Source organism: Rattus norvegicus, chromosome 2 (assembly GCF_036323735.1).
Source record: "Rattus norvegicus strain BN/NHsdMcwi chromosome 2, GRCr8, whole genome shotgun sequence".
Lineage (NCBI taxonomy): Eukaryota > Metazoa > Chordata > Mammalia > Rodentia > Muridae > Rattus > Rattus norvegicus.
In genome coordinates, this window is record NC_086020.1 from 84,494,224 (window position 1) to 84,516,580 (window position 22,357).

At 41.2% G+C, this 22,357-nt stretch overlaps 1 non-coding gene across 1 annotated transcript; it reads right to left on the reverse strand.

Moving 5' to 3' along the window:
• Nucleotides 1-7,058: 7,058 nt before the first annotated feature.
• On the reverse strand, nucleotides 7,059-7,190 carry LOC120101303 (small nucleolar RNA SNORA17). Its single transcript, XR_005501678.1, has one exon. It is a non-coding gene; the product is annotated as a small nucleolar RNA SNORA17 (small nucleolar RNA).
• Between the last annotated feature and the right edge of the window lie 15,167 nt (nucleotides 7,191-22,357).

A 22,357-nucleotide genomic window follows, 5' to 3' on the forward strand; every position in this document is an offset into this window, starting at 1 on the left:
GATAATATCTTGATAAGATTGGGCTGCAGGCAAGCCCCAAGAGCATTTTCTTTTTTTCTTTTTCTTTCTTTTTTTTTAAAATTTTCAACTACATTTTATTTTAAATTTGGAATGATGCTGTGAAGACTGTATTCATAACATCTTACGAAATTCCATTGTTTCTTAAATCAAATATATATATGTATTTTTATTAACTTGAGTATTTCTTATTTATATTTCGAGTGTTATTCCCTTTCCCGGTTTCCGGGCCAACATCCCCCAACCCCTCCCCCTCCCCTTCTTTATTGGTGTTCCCCTCCCCATCCTCCCCCCATTGCCGCCCTCCCCCCAACAATCACGTTCACTGGGGGTTAGAGCATTTTCTTAATTAGTGATTGATAGGGGAGGGAGGCCCCAGCCCATTGTGGGTGGTGCCATCATCCCTGGGCTGGCATTGCTGGTTTCTATGAGAAAGCAGGCTGAGCAAGCCATAGGGAGCAAACAAGTAAGCAGCACTCCTCCATGGCCTCTGCATCAGCTCCTGTCCCCAGGTTCCTGTCCTGCTTGAGACCCTGCCCTGGCTTTAATGATGGACTGTGGATATGGAAGCGTAAGCCAAACAGACCCCTTTCTTCCCGTTCTGCTTTTGGTCATGGTGTTTTATCACATCAATTGCAATCCTAAGACAAACATCACCCCACTCCACAGTGGTGTCTTGACCTGCCTGTGAGTGTTGCTGATGTTGGCCTTTTGTTTGTCTGTTATCACTTTACATCATTTCCTAGATTATTAACTTCTTCCTCCTCTCCCTCCTTCACTCCCCCTCTCCCATCCCCTCACCTCCTCCCCCACCCCCAATCTCTTTCAAAGGTCTCATTGCGTAGCTCAAGCTGATTTCTGACACTTGATCCTCAGCCTCTGGGATATAGACATCAACCACTATATCTATATAACTTTTCTTAAGATTTTTTAAAGAAATCAGTAAGAAAGTATAAACCACCTTTCCTACTCTTCATTTCTAATTTTGGGCAACTCGGCTAGCTCTATGTTGGTTTAGCTTTCTTTAGTCTGTCTTCCTTCATTGAACCATCTGGAAGTCTCACTGTATCCTGTTGGAAAGGCATTTGGTTTTTGATCATAAGATATACTTACAATGGAAATAATGCTTCAGAGAAACAGGCTTATGAATATACCTGCATGTCTATGAATAAGGACATTAATCACCCTTTCAGGGGAATGATTATAAAGGTGAGGATTGAAATGTTCCGGGTCAGATACTGGAGACTGCAGCACTACACGGGCACTACTCTGCTTTATGGTCTTGTTCCTGTCTATGATATCTTCATAGATACATCCAAGGAAGGGAAGAGATGGCTGGAGATAGGCCAAATGAGGTCCAGCCATCAAGACTACTTCCTCTGAGCTGGTTGCAAGGAGATTTGCATGTGGTGAGACTCCCACAGCCTGCAGTTGGAGAGGAAAGCTCCCCAGTTAAAAATAGAGGACTCCAGGGGACCAGAATGTTGGCTATGGAGTCAGGAAGTTGAAGGAATTAACTAGAATCTGGGCAGCCTATGTAAGCTTTTACAGAAGCACATTTGGTATTTACTAGAAGATCCTAATTTGAAAAAAGGAGGTAAAAAATTAAGGAATCTGTGAGTTATTAATCAAGTCTCAGCAATTTGTTGCAGCTTTCTGGACTGTTATAAGGAACTGTGACCTGCTCTCTTATAAGTCTGAGCAGAGCAGCTGGTCTTCTGGGCCAGGTTGCTGCAATTGATGACTGATTTCCTGGGCTGGCTGTGGGAGGTTGAGGGATAGCTCTCCTTTAACATGGTCCCACCCTTTTCTGTGTGTGTCTCAAGTTTCCTGAGGGTCTTCTAATTATAGTAAGTATATTGACAATTCAGTATGAACCTGGTATCCTTTTTTGTCAGTTTTGTTCAGTTGTATTTCAGATGATACAGTCTACAGAAATTTGCACACGTCCAGCTGTCTTTGACAGCGTTGTTGGTCCTGATGTGACCAACAGCTCAATCTCTTGGTAGGTTGAAAATATAAAGGCATTTTACTGGGAGGTGTTAAAAGGTAGGACCTGCTTGGAGAAAGTAAGTCACTAGAAGTTTGTTGCAGAGATTATATCTTGTCCTGGATCCATAAGACAAACTGTTTCCTCCTTCATGTGTCCCACAACTATGATGCCCTGCCTAAGTGCAGAGAGGTGAATGTAATCATAGACCAACCCTGTGAAACCATGAACCAGAATAAACAATTCCCCTCTTTACATTCTCCTCTCATGTTACAGTAACACTAAAAACAACTAATAAAACATACAAATAAACATATGAAGTGTTATTGTCATTATTGGAAGCTGATGTTTCTAGGCATTTCCTTTAAGTTATAATTATTTGGTTTAGCCTTCTTTAGTCTGTCTTCGCTAATTCAACCATCTGGAAGCCTCAGTGTATCCCACTGAGAAGCATCATTTGGTCATGAGGTCAACTTGCAGTGGAAACAGTGCTTCAGAGAAACTGGCTCATGAGAATACCTATGTCTCTATGAAGATTGACATTTAGGGTTATATGATTTATCAATGATAAGTCAGTGATAAGTTAAACATTTTTTCTTTTAGTCATTAGTTATTCATTTAAGTGACAATTAATGTCCTCTGTAGGCTTATTTTAAGGTTGTTTTATGGTATTTCAAGTATTTAATATTTTCTTGTAGGCATACCAACCGAGGAACCCAGGAACTGACATCTCTGTCCCTCATCTCCCCAGAGCTAGGATGTCTGTCTACAGCATGTATGATGATCAATTTTCGTGGTCACTATGACTCAAATTGAAATGGCCTAGGGGATCATCTCTGGGCATGTCTGTGAGGGTGTTTTCAGAGAGGTTTAATTGAGAGAGGATGACCCAGCCTGAGTATTGGTGGCACCATTGTGTGTACTGATCTGTGAAATGAGTGAACCAGGAAGAGAAAAGAGCTGAGCATTAGCATTTGTGTCTATGCTTCCTGACTGCAGGGATGACATGCTCCTGCTTGAGAAGGAGCCATCCCTGTCACTGTCCCCTCACACCACTGAGCCAAATGAGAACAGTAACTAATCTAGTATCCATTATGAAGACAGCAGTGTTCTTTTCTTCAGCCATAGGATTTCAGCTCTAAATTCTGTAGTTTTAATTAAAAATATTTTTTCATATAATACATTTGATGGTGGTTCCCCTCCTCCAACTCCTCCCAGCTCCTCCCAGACATCCCACCCACCCAAACCTATACAAAATAAGACTGAATAAAAACAAACTATTAGAAGAAAAAGAGCCAAAGAAACAGCATAAGAAACTCTTACAGATACACACATACACGTTCACACACAGAGAAATCCCCCAAACACCCACAAAGCTGAAAACGACAATATATATGAGAAAGACCCATAATGAAAAAAAATAAAATAAAAGTAATACCCACGTAAAGCATTATGTGGCAAGGATCTTGTAAAAATGACATTGAGTTTGTTTTGTGTTGGTCATCTACTTCTGGGCATGAAGTCTGTCCTTAAAGGTGTCCATGTGTGAGTGTGTGTGTGTGTGTGTGTGTGTGTGTGTGTGTGTGTGTGTGTGTATTGAGACTCTGTTGGAGAAAACAGATTTTTTCCTTTGCGAGTGGTTATCAGTTGGAGATAGCTCCTGGGTCAGAGAGTCGTATTTGGATTTTCCGTAGGTACATGGCCCATCTAGCTTCAGGCTCTTAGCCATACAAGTCATCTTGAGGATGTGTTCCATCTCACGGAGTTGGTCTAAGATCTAAGCAGATACTGATTGGTTAGTCCCACAAGGTTTGTGCCACTATTGTCCCAGCATTTCTTGCAGGTCATCAATGTATCTCTTCTATCTAAGGAGAGTTTGTAGTTGGATTGGTGTTTATCATTTTCCTCTGATAGTATGCACGTAGCTTCTAGGACCATGAAGGCTCTAGGCACCAGCTGGACTTCTTCATGTTTGATGAGTTGTGTACACGTTGTCTTCAGCAATAGGGACTTAACATCAGTTCATGGAAAGGAAGAAATGGTCTTAGCAATAGCCTGGGGCCCCTTTGACTAACAACTTGATTAAATGTAGCACATTCCTGGGACTGGAGCTTCTATTTGTTGACTAAAGATGTGTAGTTGGGGCTTTGTCTCCACTGTTATTTGATATCTTCTATCTATCTATCTATCTATCTATCTATCTATCTATCTATCTATCTATCCATCTTCTTCCTCATTATATATCTTAATTATTTAAAACAATTTTAACTTTAAATATATTTTGATGATATTATTCTCCCCCCACCCCCAGGTTTTCTAGATTCTGTCTTGTCTATTTATTCAGTAGGGTGAAGACTTGGGGTAGACACCAGCTGGACCTTTTTATGTTCAGTGAGTTGTGTACCTGCTGTCTTCAATAATGGGGACTACCATCAGTTTGTGGAAAGCAATGAATAGCCTTGGCAACAGCTCGAGTTGTTTAAAGGTTCTTTCTCAGCAAACAAAAACCCAATATAACAGCAGAACCAAGAAAAAAAAACGTCATCCCCCCACTCCCCAAAACAACCCCCCCCAAACAAAAACAACAACCTCTCTCCCAAAACTGTAACTGAATAAAGCACTGTTGAGTCCATTCCATGTTGGCCAACTACTCCTAAACCTGAGGCCTGCTCTGAAGTGGTTGTCTGGGCAGTGCCACTCCATTGGAGAAAACTGATCTTCCCTTCTCCCAGTTAGTATCAATGACAGTTAGTTGTTAAACTTTGCCTTAATGGCTAGGGCTTAATAAACTAGCTAGTTAAGCTATAATCAAATAAAAAGATATAAAAAGATAAAACTATGACATTGAAGTTGGAGAAGGAACAGAAGGAAGTTGGAGGCCAACAGAAGGAAAAGAGGCCAAGAGAAGCCACATGAATCAGAGATCCATTCAATTCCACACTCAGGATTCCCATAAAACTCCAAAGTGGAAGCCATAATAAGTATAAATGCAGAGAACCTGGTGGTAACCCACAAGGCCCTAAGCATGCTATTTCAGTCTCTTGTCAGTTCATATGATCTTTGCTCAAGTTGATGTAGAGTTTTCTTGGTGTCTGCCATCTTCCCTAGCCCTGATATTCTTTCTCCTTTTCTGTGATGTTCCTTGAGCTTTGAGGGGAGGGATTTGATGAAGACATCCCATTTATGGTTGAGTGTTCCAAAGTCTTTCATTCTCTGTGTAATGTCTGGCTGTGGGTCTCTTATGTTTGCTTCAATCTGGCCTTAGGAAGACACTTCTCTGATAATAGCTGAAAAAGGCAGTACTCTATAAGTATAATAGAATATCATAAGGAGTCCTTATATCACTAATTTTTTTAGACCAGTATTATTTGTTTTACCATTGGTCCCTGGGATATCTAGACTCAGATTTCTGGTCACCCAAGCAGTGTCAGCTGGGTTCCATCTCATGTTGTGAACCTTAAGTCAAATCAGTTATTGACTGGTCACTCCCACAAACTTCGTGCCACCATTGCCCTAGCATATCTTGCAGGTTGGACACCACTGTGGCTAATGGACCATTTGTGGCTGGGTTGGTGTTTACATTTCTCTTTTGATAGTGTGGAAAGTGCCTCTCTGTACAAAAGACCCTGGGATGTAGGTGTGAAGGCTCTATATCTCCATGTTCAATGAGTTGTGTAGGTGTTATCTCTGTCAGTTGGTAGAGAGCAGTGTATAGTCTTGGTGATAGTCTGGTTGTGTGGGAATTTCTGTGGGGCCCCTTTGGTCAACAGCTCAATTATATATAATCCAATCCCAGCACTAGAAGCTTTGTTTGTGATAGGAGATAGCCAGTTTAGATTCTTTCTCCCCCATTATTTGCTGATTTCATTTAGATTGTCTTCTACTACATTTTAGGTTTCTACTGTATTAGGTTTCCATACTACCCCTCAAATGTTCCTTGATTTTAGCTGTCTCTCTCTGCATTCCTTCCCATTATCTTTTTCTTCCACCCATTCCCATCTTGGTCTTCTCATTCTAACCCCACCTTCTATCCATAACTATCTAGTCTAGGGTCAGCTCTACTGTGCTGCCCAGGTGAGGTGTAGGATCTGCTCTCCTGAGCATTGCCATGAATGAGGGGCAGGGCCATCTCTCTTACTCTCACATCTCCAGGACCAGGTCTTTTGACTGCCCCAGGGTACCCACAAGGGGTTAGGGGATGGGAGGGTATTTTTCCCTCATCCATGCCAACACATGAGAGATGAGTATAGGGCCAGCTCTCCCAAGCTTAAGTCCTCTGGGCTGGCTCATCTGCAACCCCAGCAATGTGCCTCAACTCTTCTGAGTACTGGAGCTGGCTAGGGATGGGGTCAGCTTTCCTGTCCCTAGGGCCAGCTCTATCATGATGCCCAGGTGAGGGAAGGGACAAGTTCTACATAGGCCTCAGATATTAACATGTTCTTGGGCGGCAGCTCAGACCACAGACCTGGCCTTTGGTGGTAACACACCTATGTTTCTCTGTGATGGGAGCACAGGCCAGGACCCCACCACGGTTGCAAGTGACATCACTGGGTACTGACATCAGGCTGTTCTTTCTACTCTTGAGTCTCCAGTTCTGCCCCTGTTTATTGTGCCCACATACTTCTGTTTTTCTTTCTTTTCCATTTCTCTACTACTTACTTGCTCCTCTTAGTGGTATTTGGGGTCTCTGAGTGTCTGGGGTTGTCTCTTGAGTGGTCTCAAGAGTACTGTGTTCTGCTTCTACATTATGGTATCTTTGGCATGGTCTGCCTCTACCCCCCAGGTCTGCACTGCACCAGACTGGTGGTCATCTCAGGCTAGCTCCTTGTCTGGGATACATGGTATCAGTCTGGTGGATGTCTTGTGTTTGTTCCCAGCTAGCTCTGCTCACCTAAGTGACCCCTTGAGAGTGTCATCTGTCTCAGGCTCACTTCTTTCTGGGGCCTGCAGTCCCAGGCAGGTTTTTCTAGTTGGGCATGCATTCTGTCCTGGGAGCCTGTTCAGGCCTTTCTGATGCTGGACTGGTGGTCTCAGGCTCATCTATGTAGGGAACATTAAGCTATTAATTACTCAGCTGTTCATAGGTCAGAACACTGAGCATTGACATAGTTGCTTTCCTCTGTGCCACCTGCTGATGTACATATGACACAGCAGGCACATTTGCAATGCCTCTAGGGGTAGAAAAGTCAACTTTTATAAAAGAAAATATTTATTTTGGGGTTTGCTTACAGTTTCAGAGGTTAGTACATTATCATGGTGAGAAGCTTGGCGGCGTGTAGCAAACCATAGTGCTAGAAAAGAGAGAGGGGTGAAGGACGGAGGGAGGGAGGGAGGGAGGGAGGGATGGAGAGAGAGAGAGAGAGAGAGAGAGAGAGAGAGAGAGAGAGAGAGAGAGAGAGAACATACTGGGAATAAAATTTCAAGGCCCACCCCTTGCCAAGTCTTGTATGGTCATAGATGGGACAGTTTGACGTGATTCCTGCTCCTGAAACAGAGCCAGCAGGGCATGGGCCTCCACAAATGTTGACAGCTGAGGACATGAGGATTGTTTGTATACATTTTTTTTTTTACTTTATGCTCTGCTTTTGGGAAATATTCTTCCTGTCAAGGTCATTGGGGAGTGTCCTCTCTGCCAAGGTTAATGACTACATGATTAACAGAGATAGCATGAGCCTGAGAGAAGAGGGTGTGTCTAATGCCTCAGAGAAATGGTAAATGCTATGACCTTAAAGACTATCCTCAAGGATATGGGAAAGAAATTGGTCATAAAACAGGCCTCAATAGATACAGAAAGATGGAAATAATCCCATGCATCCTATCAGACCACCACGGGCTAAAGCTGGTCTTCAATAACAATAAGGGAAGAACGCCCATATATACACGGAAGTTGAACAATGTTCTACTCAATAATAACCTGGTCAAGGAAGAAAAAAAGAAAGAAATTAAAGACTTTTTAGAATTTAATGAAAATGGAGGTACAACATACCCAAACTTATGGGACACAATGAAAGCTGTGCTAAGAGGAAAACTCATAGCTCTGAGTGCCTGCAGAAAGAAACAGGAGAGAGCATATGTCACCAGCTTGACAGCACACCTAAAAGCTTTAGAACAAAAAGAAGCAAATACACCCAGGAGGAGTAGAAGGCAGGAAATAATCAAACTCAGAGCTGAAATCAACCAAGTAGAAACAAAAAGGACCATAGAAAGAGTCAACAGAACCAAAAGTTGGTTCTTTGAGAAAATCAACAAGATAGATAAACCCTTAGCCAGAGAAATGAGAGGACACAGAAAGTGTGTCCAAATTAACAATATCAGAAATGAAAAGGGAGACATAACTACAGAATCAGATGAAATTCAAAATATCATCAGATCCTACTACAAAAGCCTATATTCAACAAAACTTGAAAATCTGCAAGAAATGGACAATTTTCTAGATAAATACCAGGTACCAAAGTTAAAACAGGAACAGATAAACCATTTAAACAACCCCATAACTCCTAAAGAAATAGAAGCAGTCATTAAAGGTCTCCCAACCAAAAAGAGCCCAGGTCCAGACGGGTTCAGTGCAGAATTCTGTCAGACCTTCACAGAAGACCTCATTCCAATACTATCCAAATTATTCCACAAAACTGAAACAGAAGGAGCGCTACCAAATTCCTTCTATGAAGCCACAATTACTCTTATACCTAAACCATAGAAAGACCCAACAAAGAAAGAGAACTTCATTCCCTTCTGAATATCAACGCAAAAATACTCAATAAAATTCTGGCAAACTGAATCCAGGAGCACATCAAAACAATCATCCATCATGATGAAGTAGGCTTCATCCCAGGCATGCAGGGATGGTTTAATATACAGAAAACCATCAACGTGATCCACTATATAAACAAACTGAAAGATCAAAAACATGATCATTTCATTAGACGCTGAGAAAGCATTTGACAAAATTCAACACTCCTTCATGAGAAAAGTCCTGGAAAGAATAGGAATTCAAAGCCCATACCTAAACATAGTAAAAGCCATATACAGCAAACCAGTAGCTAACATTAAATTAAGTGGAGAGAAACTTGAAGCAATCCCACTAAAATCAGGGACTAGAGAAGGCTGCCCACTCTCTCCCTACTTATTCACTATAGTTCTTGAAGTTCTAGCCAGAGCAATCACACAACAAAAGGAGATCAAAGGGATACAGATTGGAAAGGAAGAAGTCAAAATATCACTATTTGCATATGATAGTATGTTTAACTGATCCCAAAAATTCCACCAGAGAACTACTAAACCTGATAAACACCTTCAGCAAAGTGGCTGGGTATAAAATTAACTCAAATAAATCAGTAGCCTTCCTCTACACAAAAGAGAAACCAGCCGAGAAAGAAATTAGGGAAACGATACCCTTCATAATAGTCTCAAATAATATAAAATACCTCGGTGTGACTTTAACCAAGCAAGTGAATGATCTGTATGATAAGAACTTCAAGCCTCTGAAGAAAGAAATTGAAGAAGATCTCAGAAGATGGAAAGATCTCCCATGCTCATGGATTGGCAGGATTAATATAATAAAAATGGCCATTTTATCAAAAGTGATCTACAGATTCAATGCAATCCCCATCAAAATACCAATCCAATTCTTCATGGAGTTAGACAGAACAATTTGCAAATTCATCTGGAATAACAAAAAACCCAGGATAGCTAAAACTATCCTTAACAATAAAAGGACTTCAGGGGGAATCACTATCCCTGAATTCAAGCAGTATTACAGAGCAATAGTGATCAAAATTGCATGGTATTGGTACAGAGACAGACAGATAGACCAGTGGAATAGAATTGAAGACCCAGAAATGAACCCACACACTTATGGTCACTTGATTTTTGACAAAGGAGCCAAAACCATCAAATGGAAAACAGATGGCATTTTCAGCAAATGGTGCTGGTTCAACTGGAGGGCAACATGCAGAAGAATGCAGATCGATCCATTCTTATCACCCTGTACAAAGCTTAAGTCCAAGTGGATCAAGGACCTCCACATCAAACCAGATACACTCAAACTAATAGAAGAAAAAGCGGGGAAGCATCTCGAACACATGGACACTGGAGAGAATTTCCTGAACAAAACACCAATGGCTTATGCTCTAAGATCAAGAATCGACAAATGGGATCTCATAAAACTGCAAAGCTTCTGTAGGGCAAAGGACACTGTTGTTAGGACAAAAAGGCAACCAACAGATTGGGAAAAGATCTTTACCAATCCTACAACTGATAGAGGCCTTATATCCAAAATATACAAAGAACTCAAGAAGTTAGACTGCAGGGAGACCTATTAAACCCTATTAAACCCTATTAAAAATGGGATTCAGAGCTAAACAAAGAATTCACAGCTGAGGAATGCTGAATGGCTGTGAAACACCTAGAGAAATGTTCAACATCTTTAGCCATAAGGGAAATGCAAATCAAAACAACCCTGAGATTTCACTTCACACCAGTGAGAATGGCTAAGATCAAAAACTCAGGTGACAGCAAATGCTGGCGAGGATGTGGAGAAGAGGAACACTCCTCCATTGTTGGTAGGATTGCAGACTGGTACAACCATTCTTGAAATCAGTCTGGACGTTCCTCAGAACATGGACATTGCAGTACCTGAGGACCCAGCTATACCTCTCTTGGGCATATACCCAAAAGATGCCCCAACATATAACAAAGACACATACTCCACTATATTCATAGCAGCCTTATTTAAAATAGCCAGAAGCTGGAAAGAACCCAGATGCCCTTCAACAGAGGAATGGATACAGAAAATGTGGTACATCTACACAATGGAATATTACTCAGCTATCAAAAACAATGACTTTATGAAATGCATAGGCAAATGGATGGAACTGGAAAATATCATCCTGAGTGTGGTAACCCAGTCTCAGAAAAACACACATGGTATGCACTCATTGATAAGTGGATATTAGCCCAAATGCTCGAATTACCCTAGATGTACAGAACACATCAAACTCAAGAAGGATGACCAAAATGCGAATGCTTCACTCCTTCTTTATAAAGGGAACAAGAATACCCTTGGCAGGGAATAGGGAGGCAAAGTTTAGAACAGAGGCAGAAGGAACACCCATTCAGAGCCTGCCCCACATGTGGCCCATACATATACAGCCACCAAACTAGATAATGTGGATGAAGCAAAGAAGTGCAGTCTGACAGGTACCGGATGTAGATCTTTCTTGAGAGACACAGCCAGAATACAGCAAATACATGGACGAATGCCAGCAGCAAACCACTGAACTGAGAACGGCACCCCTGTTGAAGGAATCTTAGAAAGGACTGAAAGAACTTGAAGGGGCTTGAGTCCCCATATGAACAACAATGCCAACCAACCAGGGCTTCCATTGACTAAGCCAATACCCAAAGACTATACATGGACTGACCCTGGGCTCCAACCACATTGGTAGCAATGAATAGCCTAGTAAGAGCACCAGTGGAAGGGGAAGCCCTTGGTCCTGCCAAGACTGAACCCCCAGTGAATGTGATTGTTGGGTGGAGGGCTGTAATGGGGGGAGGATGGGGAGGGGAACCCCTATATAGAAGGGGAGGGGGAGGGGCTAGGTGGATGTTGGCCCAGAAACCGGGAAGGGGAATAACAATTGAAATGTAAATAAGAAATATCCAGATTAATCAAGATGAAAAAAAAAGGATATGGGAAAGAACTCTGAAAACATGAGTTCAATAATGTACAATTTCTCAACTATGCAAAATATAAGGATGCAATATGAGTTATATGAGGAACTTTATGGACCTAAAAGAACAAAGGCAGCTGCACTGTGAGCCAACTTGTTTGAAAGACATTGAAGAAGGAGATGAAGAGTTTTGGTGAGTGTTATTGCAGGGCAAGATCCCACCCAGCTAAGTTTATTGTTTGTGATTATGAAGGCAGGCAGATTCCCAAGTTCAAGGTCAGTCTGTGGCAGAACAATTTAAGCTCAGGCCAAGTAGTGGTGGGAATGGTAATTTGAAGACAGGATCCCACCCAATAAAACTTATGATCTGTGCTTACAGAGATAGGTAGAACTCTGAATTCATTTCCCATGTTAAAAAAAATGTGCTTGCTGTCTTTTTCAAGAATTGGGTGACTAAGGTCATAAAATGATGATTTATGGGATATGAGTTTATTTCACTGCTCTCATATATCCCTTCCTCAGAACCCCTCTCCAAGCTGAGGCTGGTCCTTGGCAACCCCTAGTAACACATTTCTTCTAACAAGTCATACCTCCTAATCCTTCTAATCTTTTCAAACAGTTCTACTCTCTGGTCACTAAGAATTCAAGTTCATGAGCCTATTGGACCATTTTTTTTAATCCAACTCATACTGTATGAGAGTCATTAAATGAATTTAGCTGTAATATTTGTTTCTTTTATGAGCTTGTCATCCTTGTGTTTGATTCATGGATGTTTAAAATTGCAATATCCTGTTGATGAAGTTTTCCTTTAATAAGTATATAGTGTTCTTTCCAATCTCTTCTGATTAGTTTTGGTTTCAAGTATGTTTTGCCAGATGTTAAAATAGCTATACTGGCCTGCCTTTTTTAGTCCACTTGCTTGACACATCTTTTCTGTCCTTTTACCCAAGGTGCTTAGGCATAATATAAAGATTATCCTTGTATTATGCAAATGCTGATTTCTATGCCCCAATCTTGTTGCAATTCTTATTCTGAGCATGATCTGTCTCATTGTTTTGTAAACATTGCTCCTCAATAAAGTGGAAAGTTTTTGGTTTCTTTGGAGACTCAGTGTGTCATGTGATGTTTTTCTGGAAACTGTCATAGGAGAGGATGTTTTTGTTGAAGCAGACATGTAGGAGGGTGTTTTGCTGAGAAGAGACACGTGGTATTTTTCTGGAAGCAGCTTGGAAAAAGGGCATGTGATGTTTTGCCAGAACAGATTTTTGAGAGAACATGTTATGATTGAAAAGAGTATAAATAGAACCTAACAGACAGTGGATGATGCTGTGTGTCATTTGTATGCTTCACCATTCTTTGCCGCTCATCATTGGGCTTTGCTGACCCTGGTCTTTGCTGATGATGCTATATGATATTGGTTTTCCTTGCCATTCTTTGCTGATCATCATTTGTTGTGACTTCATAGACAGAAATGCCACAAAGAACTTCTGGTGGTGTTCCAGCAGCTTCTTGCTACTTTCACAGGTTCTGCACCTTGTGGTCTCTCCTTGATCAACTTGCCATTGCTGATTCATGAATGGTGTTTGTGCATGGGTTGGGCTGTAGCTGCTGATTCTTGTGAAATGAACTCCTGCTATTCTGACAATCAGATTGGATTTCTCCAAAGAACTATTTTAAACAGGTCTATACCGTTCTTTGCTCTATTAACCTATCCTTTCCAATACCTCTGGTGGTTGGTAGACCAAAAGGGAAATTAAAGCATTTAAGAACCCTTATAAAAAGTAGGTTTAAAAAAAATCTAAACCTACACCCAAATTATTCTCTGATTGGCCAGTAAAGAAACTGATCAGTCAGATCTCAGCAGGAGAGAGAATAAGGCTGAACTTCCCAGCCAAGGGAGGAGCAGAGGGAAAGAAGTGGGGATTCAGCCATGGGGAGAGAGTCCAAGAGATACCATGAGGAGACACCTGGAGCAAAGAAATCCACAGAATACAAGTGTCTCAGGAGGTAGCCGGATTATTTTAGACTACTAAAATAAATGAATACTGCTCAGTTGTTGTGTCATAAGCTGCTAAATAAAATAGTTCAGTCTAAATTATTTGGGAGTTAGCTGGGTTAAGAAAAAATTGCAACACTTCAAAAATTGCTACCAACAGAGATAATGTTTATCTTTGATGTTAAGTTGTGTTTCTTGGATACAGTAGAATGGTGGATCCAATTTTTAAATCTAGGCTGTATGTTTTTATTGGGGAATTTAGACCATCGATATTGAGAAATATCATCTACCAGTTTATTGATTCCTGTTATTATATTGTTGTTGTATGGGCATTTCTCCTTTTGATTTGCTGGTTTGACATTATTTATTCTTCTGATTTCTTGGGTTTGCTCATCTTCTTCTTGTTCAAGTTTTTCTCCTAGCATTTCTGTAGAGATAGATTTGTAGGTAGATACTACTTAATTTTGATTTTATCAGGTACTGTTTTTCTTTCTCCATTTATTGTGATTGAAAGTTTTATTGGGGATAGTTATCTGGGATGACTTCTGTGGTCTCTTAAGAATTTATAGAACATTTGTCTAGGCCCATGTGGCTTATATAGTCTCCATTGAGAAGCCAGGTTTAATTCTAATCGGTTTGTGGTTATATGTAATTTGGTCCTTTTTCTTTGTAGCTTTTAAATATTCTTTCTTTGTTCTGTATATTTTAAAATTTTGATTATTGTGTGCTGTGGGGGATTTCTTTTTTGGTCCAATCTGTTTGTGTTTCTTGTACCTTGATAGGGATCTCCATTTTTAGGTTTGAGACATTTTATGACTTTGTTGAAAATGTTTTCTGTGCTTTTGGCCTGGGTTTCTTTTCCTTCCTCTATTTATATCATTCTTAGATTCAATCTTTTCATAGTGTGCCAGATTTTCTGGATTTTTTTAGATTTAATATTTTCTTTGCTTGAGGAAGCTGTTTCTTCTATCTTCTCTTTGGTGCCTGAGATTTTTTTCCTTCCATCTCTTGAATTCTATTGTTGAGGCTTGCCTCTAGGTTCATTTGTTTGACTTCCTAACATTTTTATTTCCAGCTTTTCTTAAGTCTGAATTTCCTTTAGTGATTTTATTTCTACTTTCATGTGTTGAACTGTTTACTTCATTTTATTCTACCGTTTGTTTGTGCTTTCATAGATTTTTCAAATGGATTTCTTCTTTAAGGTCCTTAAACATATTCATAATTGCCATTTTGAAGTCCTTGTCTTGTGCTTCAGCTATAGTGTACTTCTCAGGGTCTGCAGTAGTAAGGTGGTTAAATTCTGGTGGGTAGAAATTTGTCTTGATTGCTGTTTGTTTTTGACTGGTTTTAAGCATATGGGTTTGGGGTGATTGTGATTCTAGGTGTTGATATACAGTCTTGCCTTTGTTGAATGTATCTTCCTTTCCTTGGTTTCTGTTGTTATCTCTGAACTTTAGAAACTTGTGGGAGCTGTGGATGGCCTGTCTGGGAGTGATTCTAAGTCTCTAGGTATGTGGTATGGCCACTAGTGGTCCCAGGAAGGAAGTTTTTCTATATTTTGGGTGTTGAGACAAATAATGGGGATGGGTTAGAGGCAGGTGCTAAAAGGGTCCACAGAAATAGGAAAGCTGGATCTGCCATGAGCTTTAGCATCTTCTACAGGAGTGGAGTCAAAGAGGAAGAACAGGTTCCTGATAGCAGTCTATTACAGAGCTGGGGATAAGATTGGGAATTGGAATTTGTACCTACCTGATTACAATAAATTCTATCTTGTTCTTTTGTAACTTCACAATCTCCCAATGTCCTTGCCATATAAATCTGTTATTAGGTCACTTGTTTACTTGCTTATTGGTCCTTGAGTTGGGTGTTCATCCTTGACCTTAAGATCTCTGATTCCATAGATTTAGGGTCCCCAAGTATGTTTCTTTCTAGAAAGACTCTTTTATAGACTTGATAACCTGTTTGGCTTTGCTTCTGGGGTCATGGTTTTCCCAGTGGAGAAAAGTAAGAACATCCTTTTGAGGTGTTTTCTGTCCAGAGAGCTTTCAGGTAGCTAACATAGGATTTACTTGTTTCCCTTCCTTAACTCTGGGCTACAGCCTCACGTGCCCATGCTGGTTTTCTTGGCGTTCAGATTCAGCTCTTTAGCTTGATGAACAGGAGTGCTTGTCCATCCTGAGATTTCCCTAGCTTTAGATAAGATATCATGTCGTAGACCAGGTTGGCCTCAGACTCACAGCTATGCCCCTGTACTCTCCTTTTGAATGTAGAGATTACAGGGAGGATCTACCATGTGAGAAGCGGCTGAGGCTTGGCAGAAGTGAGTGCAGTCAGTCCAACTGATGGATACCTCCAAAACTACCCCTGGATTGCAAGGCCATGAGAAAGAGCAACCCTGGGAATGAATTCTGCATTTGTGTACAGCAACAAAGAACTTTTCAAAGAAGTTGTCACCTTTAGCTTAAATGGAGAGGCATTTGCAATTGTGGGGATGGAATGAGAGTTAAGGGCTACATCCTTGTTTACATAGAAGATTCCAGTCCTTTGGTTGTCTGCTGTGCTCTGCACTGACCCCTGTTCATAGACATCGGCTCAGTCACTCAACATCAGATTGCTCTTCACTTCAGGGCAGAGCTTTGCCAGGCATAAGCAGATCCAGTGCCTGTCAGGTTTGCCCCAACTTCTCTTCAGGCAGTCTGTTATGGTTGTCATGCTACCACAGAAGAGTGACACCTGCGCTCTCCCGAGACTTTACTCCTATTCAAATCACTTCCTGAAATTTCTCGTGTCCTCTGGTCCTTGTAATGCACAACTTACATTTGAGTTTTTATATTTTTCGTTCTTTGTTCTCCTGTGAAACGTGGAGGATAATTGGCTAAGGGCTATCTCCTCATTACTTTCGGCAAATTAAGAGGATACCTCGGATGCAGCCTTAGGTGAGCACAGTGGCTCACAGACAGAGTTAATAAGCTGCCCTCATCATCTCTGTTCTTCCTGCTGTTCAGAGTGTGTGGCTGGTGGCGCCGATGTTGGCAGGAGAAAGAAATATGATGTTCAGCTAATGGCTTGAGAAGGGGAGGGAAGGACTTGGGGTCACTTGTGGCGTATCCTATTTTGAGCTGAGCCAAAGAAGATTAATGCTGTCACTTGCTTGATTAGCATTGCCACTTGCCTGGCTCTCGACTTCCAAATGTATTAATTCCGAGAGAGCAGCTTGCATTAGAGTCGTCTTGTTCATGTTGGCAACTAACCTTGTAAAATCTCCTGGCAGTGGACTGATTGAAGGCTGGGACTGAGACCCTGAAATGCTCTGCTTGTCTTTTGTTTGCTCTTATGACACAGGCTTTCACAATAATGCCCAATTTCTTAAGCCCAAGTTGCAAGGCAATTGGTGTTTTTGTTTCTCAAGTTAAAAAGCCTCTTTTAGCAGACTTCTACAGCAAGCATCCTGAATCTGTTCTGACGTGTACATTCATTTATTCATGTGAGTGTTAGGAAATTTCATGTTAAGATAACTTTGCTAAACACATCCTTGTGATGTCAATTGTAATGAATGTTTTTGAATGCTCAGTGGGTTGACTCACCTGGCTCAGTTCTCTAGTTTGCGTATTCAGCAAATTAATTATGGCTTTACCAGGGAGTGGAAATGGCAGACAGCCATTTACCAATACATTGAAAATAGGTCTATGCCTTGGTAGATCTACTATTGTTGGAATTGACAGACAAGTGCAGTTGGTAAGTACAATTCTTTTTGAGATTTGGTGTGCAAATTGGAATAAATTACAATAATGTTTACTGAAAAGTGGAGTATCTCTTTGGAAGCCTTTTGATACATCTCACCAACTTTTCCTTTAGGAAGAAGGAGCCAGCTTTGTATGCCCTGCTTGCACCGAGAGTCACCAGGTGTTATTTAAACAATCCTATATAGCATATAGGAAAATTGTTCTGTGATTGTTCCAGTGTTTGAGGTAGGACTATTGGTGAGGATAAACACATTTCCTGCACAAGATCATCAGCTTTTCACTGTTTCTGTCTGGAATTGCCTTTTGTAGCCTTTGCCAGTTTCCTTGCTTGCTTTTTCTTCCTCTACACAATGAAATAATATCGATGTTTAAAAAAATTATGCTTGCCTTTGAAAGCTGCAATGTTATCGACATAGTTCTTTTCTTTCCCACATGGAGTCCAAGATATTTTGTGTGACTCTGGTGCGATGCTTGGACTTCATGGTTCACATTCACCATTAGACATGTGAGGTTCCATTTGCAGTGCCACATTCCCCTTTCTCTGTCATGGGAGGTTTTCTCAGCGGCCTCCTGCTTTCTGCATTTTCTTATTTGACTATGCTTAAATACCTTCAGTATTTCCTACCAAAATCACCCTTCCATGGCCTTTTAGCACTGGGTAGGCCTGGGCATGGTTTTCTTCTTTTGACAAATGCTAGGCAACCAACCGTTGGGTGTCTAATCACTTATTGTGTGGCTCTGCATTGGCATCATAGGGGCTGATGAAGGAGACTATGCATATAGAGACACAACAGTCCCTACAGCTATCTGGTAAATGTTAACCAAGGAGCTCCATGTCATAAGCCTTGTACGGAGTGCTAGGGGAATAGTCCTGAGGAGTCATTAGCTTCACAGATGCCAGACTTATGGTGAGAAGATGTTGTGCTCTGGACAGGACTCACAAGGGGAGTATATCAGAAGCATGTGGAGGAGAGCAAAGGTCAGGGGAGAGCACTGTGCCTTTATATGGAGTAGTAGGGGAAGGCCACTCTGGGATGACTGGACCTGATGCTGATGAGGGAGTCAGTACTGTGGAACACTAGGGAAAGACTGTCTCAGGTGGAAGAATAGAGGGGATCAAGGTTCTGAGTAGGGAGGCACTGAAACAGACAGAAGGGTAGGGAAGGAGAAATAGAATAGAGCACAGTTCAATGGAAGCTGCTTCAGGAACCCAAATCAAGAGTCCTGTTAATCACTGGGTAGTCTGGTCTTTGTTCTGGGTAGAACAAGGGTCCATAGATATTAGGAAACAGGATCTAGATCTTAGTTGGTTATTCTTTTTTTAGGTGTGTGCTTTCTATGCTTAGAGTAGATTATTGAGGAAGAGAAAGACATGGGTAGAAACAGGGAGAACAATTAAGATTCTACTGCATGAGTGCTAGCATAGGCTTAGAAGGCTGAATATTGTTAAGGAGAATGGGGGCAGGTGGTTGGACTCTGGTTGTACTCAGAGCATTTGCTGTTGGTCATATGTGTTATGTATCTCCATTGGATAGAGTAGAGGTAGCTAAGTGGTGGAGGCATGATAAAGATGTCCCATTTTTTGACTAAGCACTAATCATTGCCCACTCTGTCCCGCGCTATTGTCTTGCCAGCAAGAACTCATGCGGACACCAGGATCCTTCTGCAGCAAAGCGTTTATTGCATTTTTTTTTTTTATTAACTTGAGTATTTCTTATATACATTTCGAGTGTTATTCCCTTTCCCGGTTTCCGGGCAAACATCCCCCTCCCCCCTCCCCTTCCTTATGGGTGTTCCCCTCCCAACCCTCCCCCATTGCCGCCCTCCCCCCATAGACTAGTTCACTGGGGGTTCAGTCTTAGCAGGACCCAGGGCTTCCCCTTCCACTGGTGCTCTTACTAGGCTATTCATTGCTACCTATGGGGTCAGAGTCCAGGGTCAGTCCATGTCTAGTCTTTAGGTAGTGGCTTAGTCCCTGGAAGCTCTGGTTGCTTGGCATTGTTGTACTTTTGGGGTCTCGAGCCCCTTCAAGCTCTTCCAGTTCTTTCTCTGATTCCTTCAATAGGGGACCTATTCTCAGTTCAGTGGTTTGCTGCTGGCATTCGCCTCTATATTTGCTGTATTCTGGCTGTGTCTCTCAGGAGCGATCTACATCCGGCTCCTGTCGGTCTGCACTTCTTTGCTTCATCCATCTTGTCTAATTGGGTGGCTGTATATGTATGGGCCACATGTGGGGCAGGCTCTGAATGGGTGTTCCTTCAGTCTCTGTTTTAATCTTTGCCTCTCCCTTCCCTGCCAAGGGTATTCTTTTTCCTCATTTAAAGAAGGAGTGAAGCATTCACATTTTGATCATCCGTCTTGAGTTTCGTTTGTTCTAGGGATCTAGGGTAATTCAAGCATTTGGGCTAATAGCCACTTATCAATGAGTGCATACCATGTATGTCTTTCTGTGATTGGGTTAGCTCACTCAGGATGATATTTTCCAGTTCCAACCATTTGCCTACGAATTTCATAAACTCGTTGTTTTTGATAGCTGAGTAATATTCCATTGTGTAGATGTACCACATTTTCTGTATCCATTCCTCTGTTGAAGGGCATCTGGGTTCTTTCCATTTTCTGGCTATTATAAATAAGGCTGCGATGAACATAGTGGAGCACGTGTCTCTTTTATATGTTGAGGCATCTTTTGGGTATATGCCCAAGAGAGGTAGCTGGATCCTCAGGCAGTTCAATGTCCAATTTTCTGAGGAACCTCCAGATTGATTTCCAGAATGGTTTTACCAGTCTGCAATCCCACCAACAATGGAGGAGTGTTCCTCTTTCTCCACATCCTCGCCAGCATCTGCTGTCACCTGAGTTTTTGATCTTAGCCATTCTCACTGGTGTGAGGTGAAATCTCAGGGTTGTTTTGATTTGCATTTGCCTTATGACTAAAGATGTTGAACATTTCTTTAGGTGTTTCTCAGCCATTCGGCATTCCTCAGCTGTGAATTCTTTGTTTAGCTCTGAACCCCATTTTTTAATAGGGTTATTTGTTTCCCTGCGGTCTAACTTCTTGAGTTCTTTGTATATTTTGGATATAAGGCCTCTATCTGTTGTAGGATTGGTAAAGATCTTTTCCCAATCTGTTGGTTGCCGTTTTGTCCTAACCACAGTGTCCTTTGCCTTACAGAAGCTTTGCAGTTTTATGAGATCCCATTTGTCGATTCTTGATCTTAGAGCATGAGCCATTGGTGTTTTGTTCAGGAAATTTTTTCCAGTGCCCATGTGTTCGAGATGCTTCCCTAGTTTTTCTTCTATTAGTTTGAGTGTGTCTGGTTTGATGTGGAGGTCCTTGATCCACTTGGACTTAAGCCTTGTACAGGGTGATAAGCATGGATCGATCTGCATTCTTCTACATGTTGCCCTCCAGTTGAACCAGCACCATTTGTTGAAAATGCTATCTTTTTTCCATTGGATGGTTTTGGCTCCTTTGTCAAAAATCAAGTGACCATAGGTGTGTGGGTTCATTTCTGGGTCTTCAATTCTATTCCATTGGTCTATCTGTCTGTCTCTGTACCAATACCATGCAGTTTTTATCACTATTGCTCTGTAATACTGCTTGAGTTCAGGGATAGTGATTCCCCCTGAAGTTCTTTTATTGTTGAGGATAGCTTTAGCTATCCTGGGTTTTTTGTTATTCCAGATGAATTTGCAAATTGTTCTGTCTAACTCTTTGAAGAATTGGATTGGTATTTTGATGGGGATTGCATTGAATCTGTAGATTGCTTTTGGTAAAATGGCCATTTTTACTATATTAATCCTGCCAATCCATGAGCATGGGAGATCTTTCCATCTTCTGAGGTCTTCTTCAATTTCTTTCCTCAGTGTCTTGAAGTTCTTATTGTACAGATCTTTTACTTGCTTGGTTAAAGTCACACCGAGGTACTTTATATTATTTGGGTCTATTATGAAGGGTGTCGTTTCCCTAATTTCTTTCTCGGCTTGTTTCTCTTTTGTATAGAGGAAGGCAACTGATTTATTTGAGTTAATTTTATACCCAGCCACTTTGCTGAAGTTGTTTATCAGCTTTAGTAGTTCTCTGGTGGAACTTTTGGGATCACTTAAATATACTATCATGTCATCTGCAAATAGTGATATTTTGACCTCTTCTTTTCCGATCTGTATCCCCTTGATCTCCTTTTGTTGTCTGATTGCTCTGGCTAGAACTTCAAGAACTATATTGAATAAGTAGGGAGAGAGTGGGCAGCCTTGTCTAGTACCTGATTTTAGTGGGATTGCTTCAAGTTTCTCTCCATTTAGTTTAATGTTAAAAACTGGTTTGCTGTATATGGCTTTTACTATGTTTAGGTATGGGCCTTGAATTCCTATTCTTTCCAGGACTTTTATCATGAAGGGGTGTTGAATTTTGTCAAATGCTTTCTCAGCATCTAATGAAATGATCATGTGGTTCTGTTCTTTCAGTTTGTGTATAGGATGGATCACGTTGATGGTTTTCCGTATATTAAACCATCCCTGCATGCCTGGGATGAAGCCTACTTGATCATGGTGGATGATTGTTTTGATGTGCTCTTGAATTCGGTTTGCCAGAATTTTATTGAGTATTTTTGCGTCGATATTCATAAGGGAAATTGGTCTGAAGTTCTCTTTCTTTGTTGTGTCTTTGTGTGGTTTAGGTATAAGAGTAATTGTGGCTTCGTAGAAGGAATTCGGTACAGCTCCATCTGTTTCAATTTTGTGGAATAGTTTGGATAATATTGGTATGAGGTCTTCTATGAAGGTTTGATAGAATTCTGCACTAAACCCGTCTGGACCTGGGCTCTTTTTGGTTGGGAGACCTTTAATGACTGCTTCTATTTCCTTAGGAGTTATGGGGTTGTTTAACTGGTTTATCTGTTCCTGATTTAACCTCGATACCTGGTATCTGTCTAGGAAATTG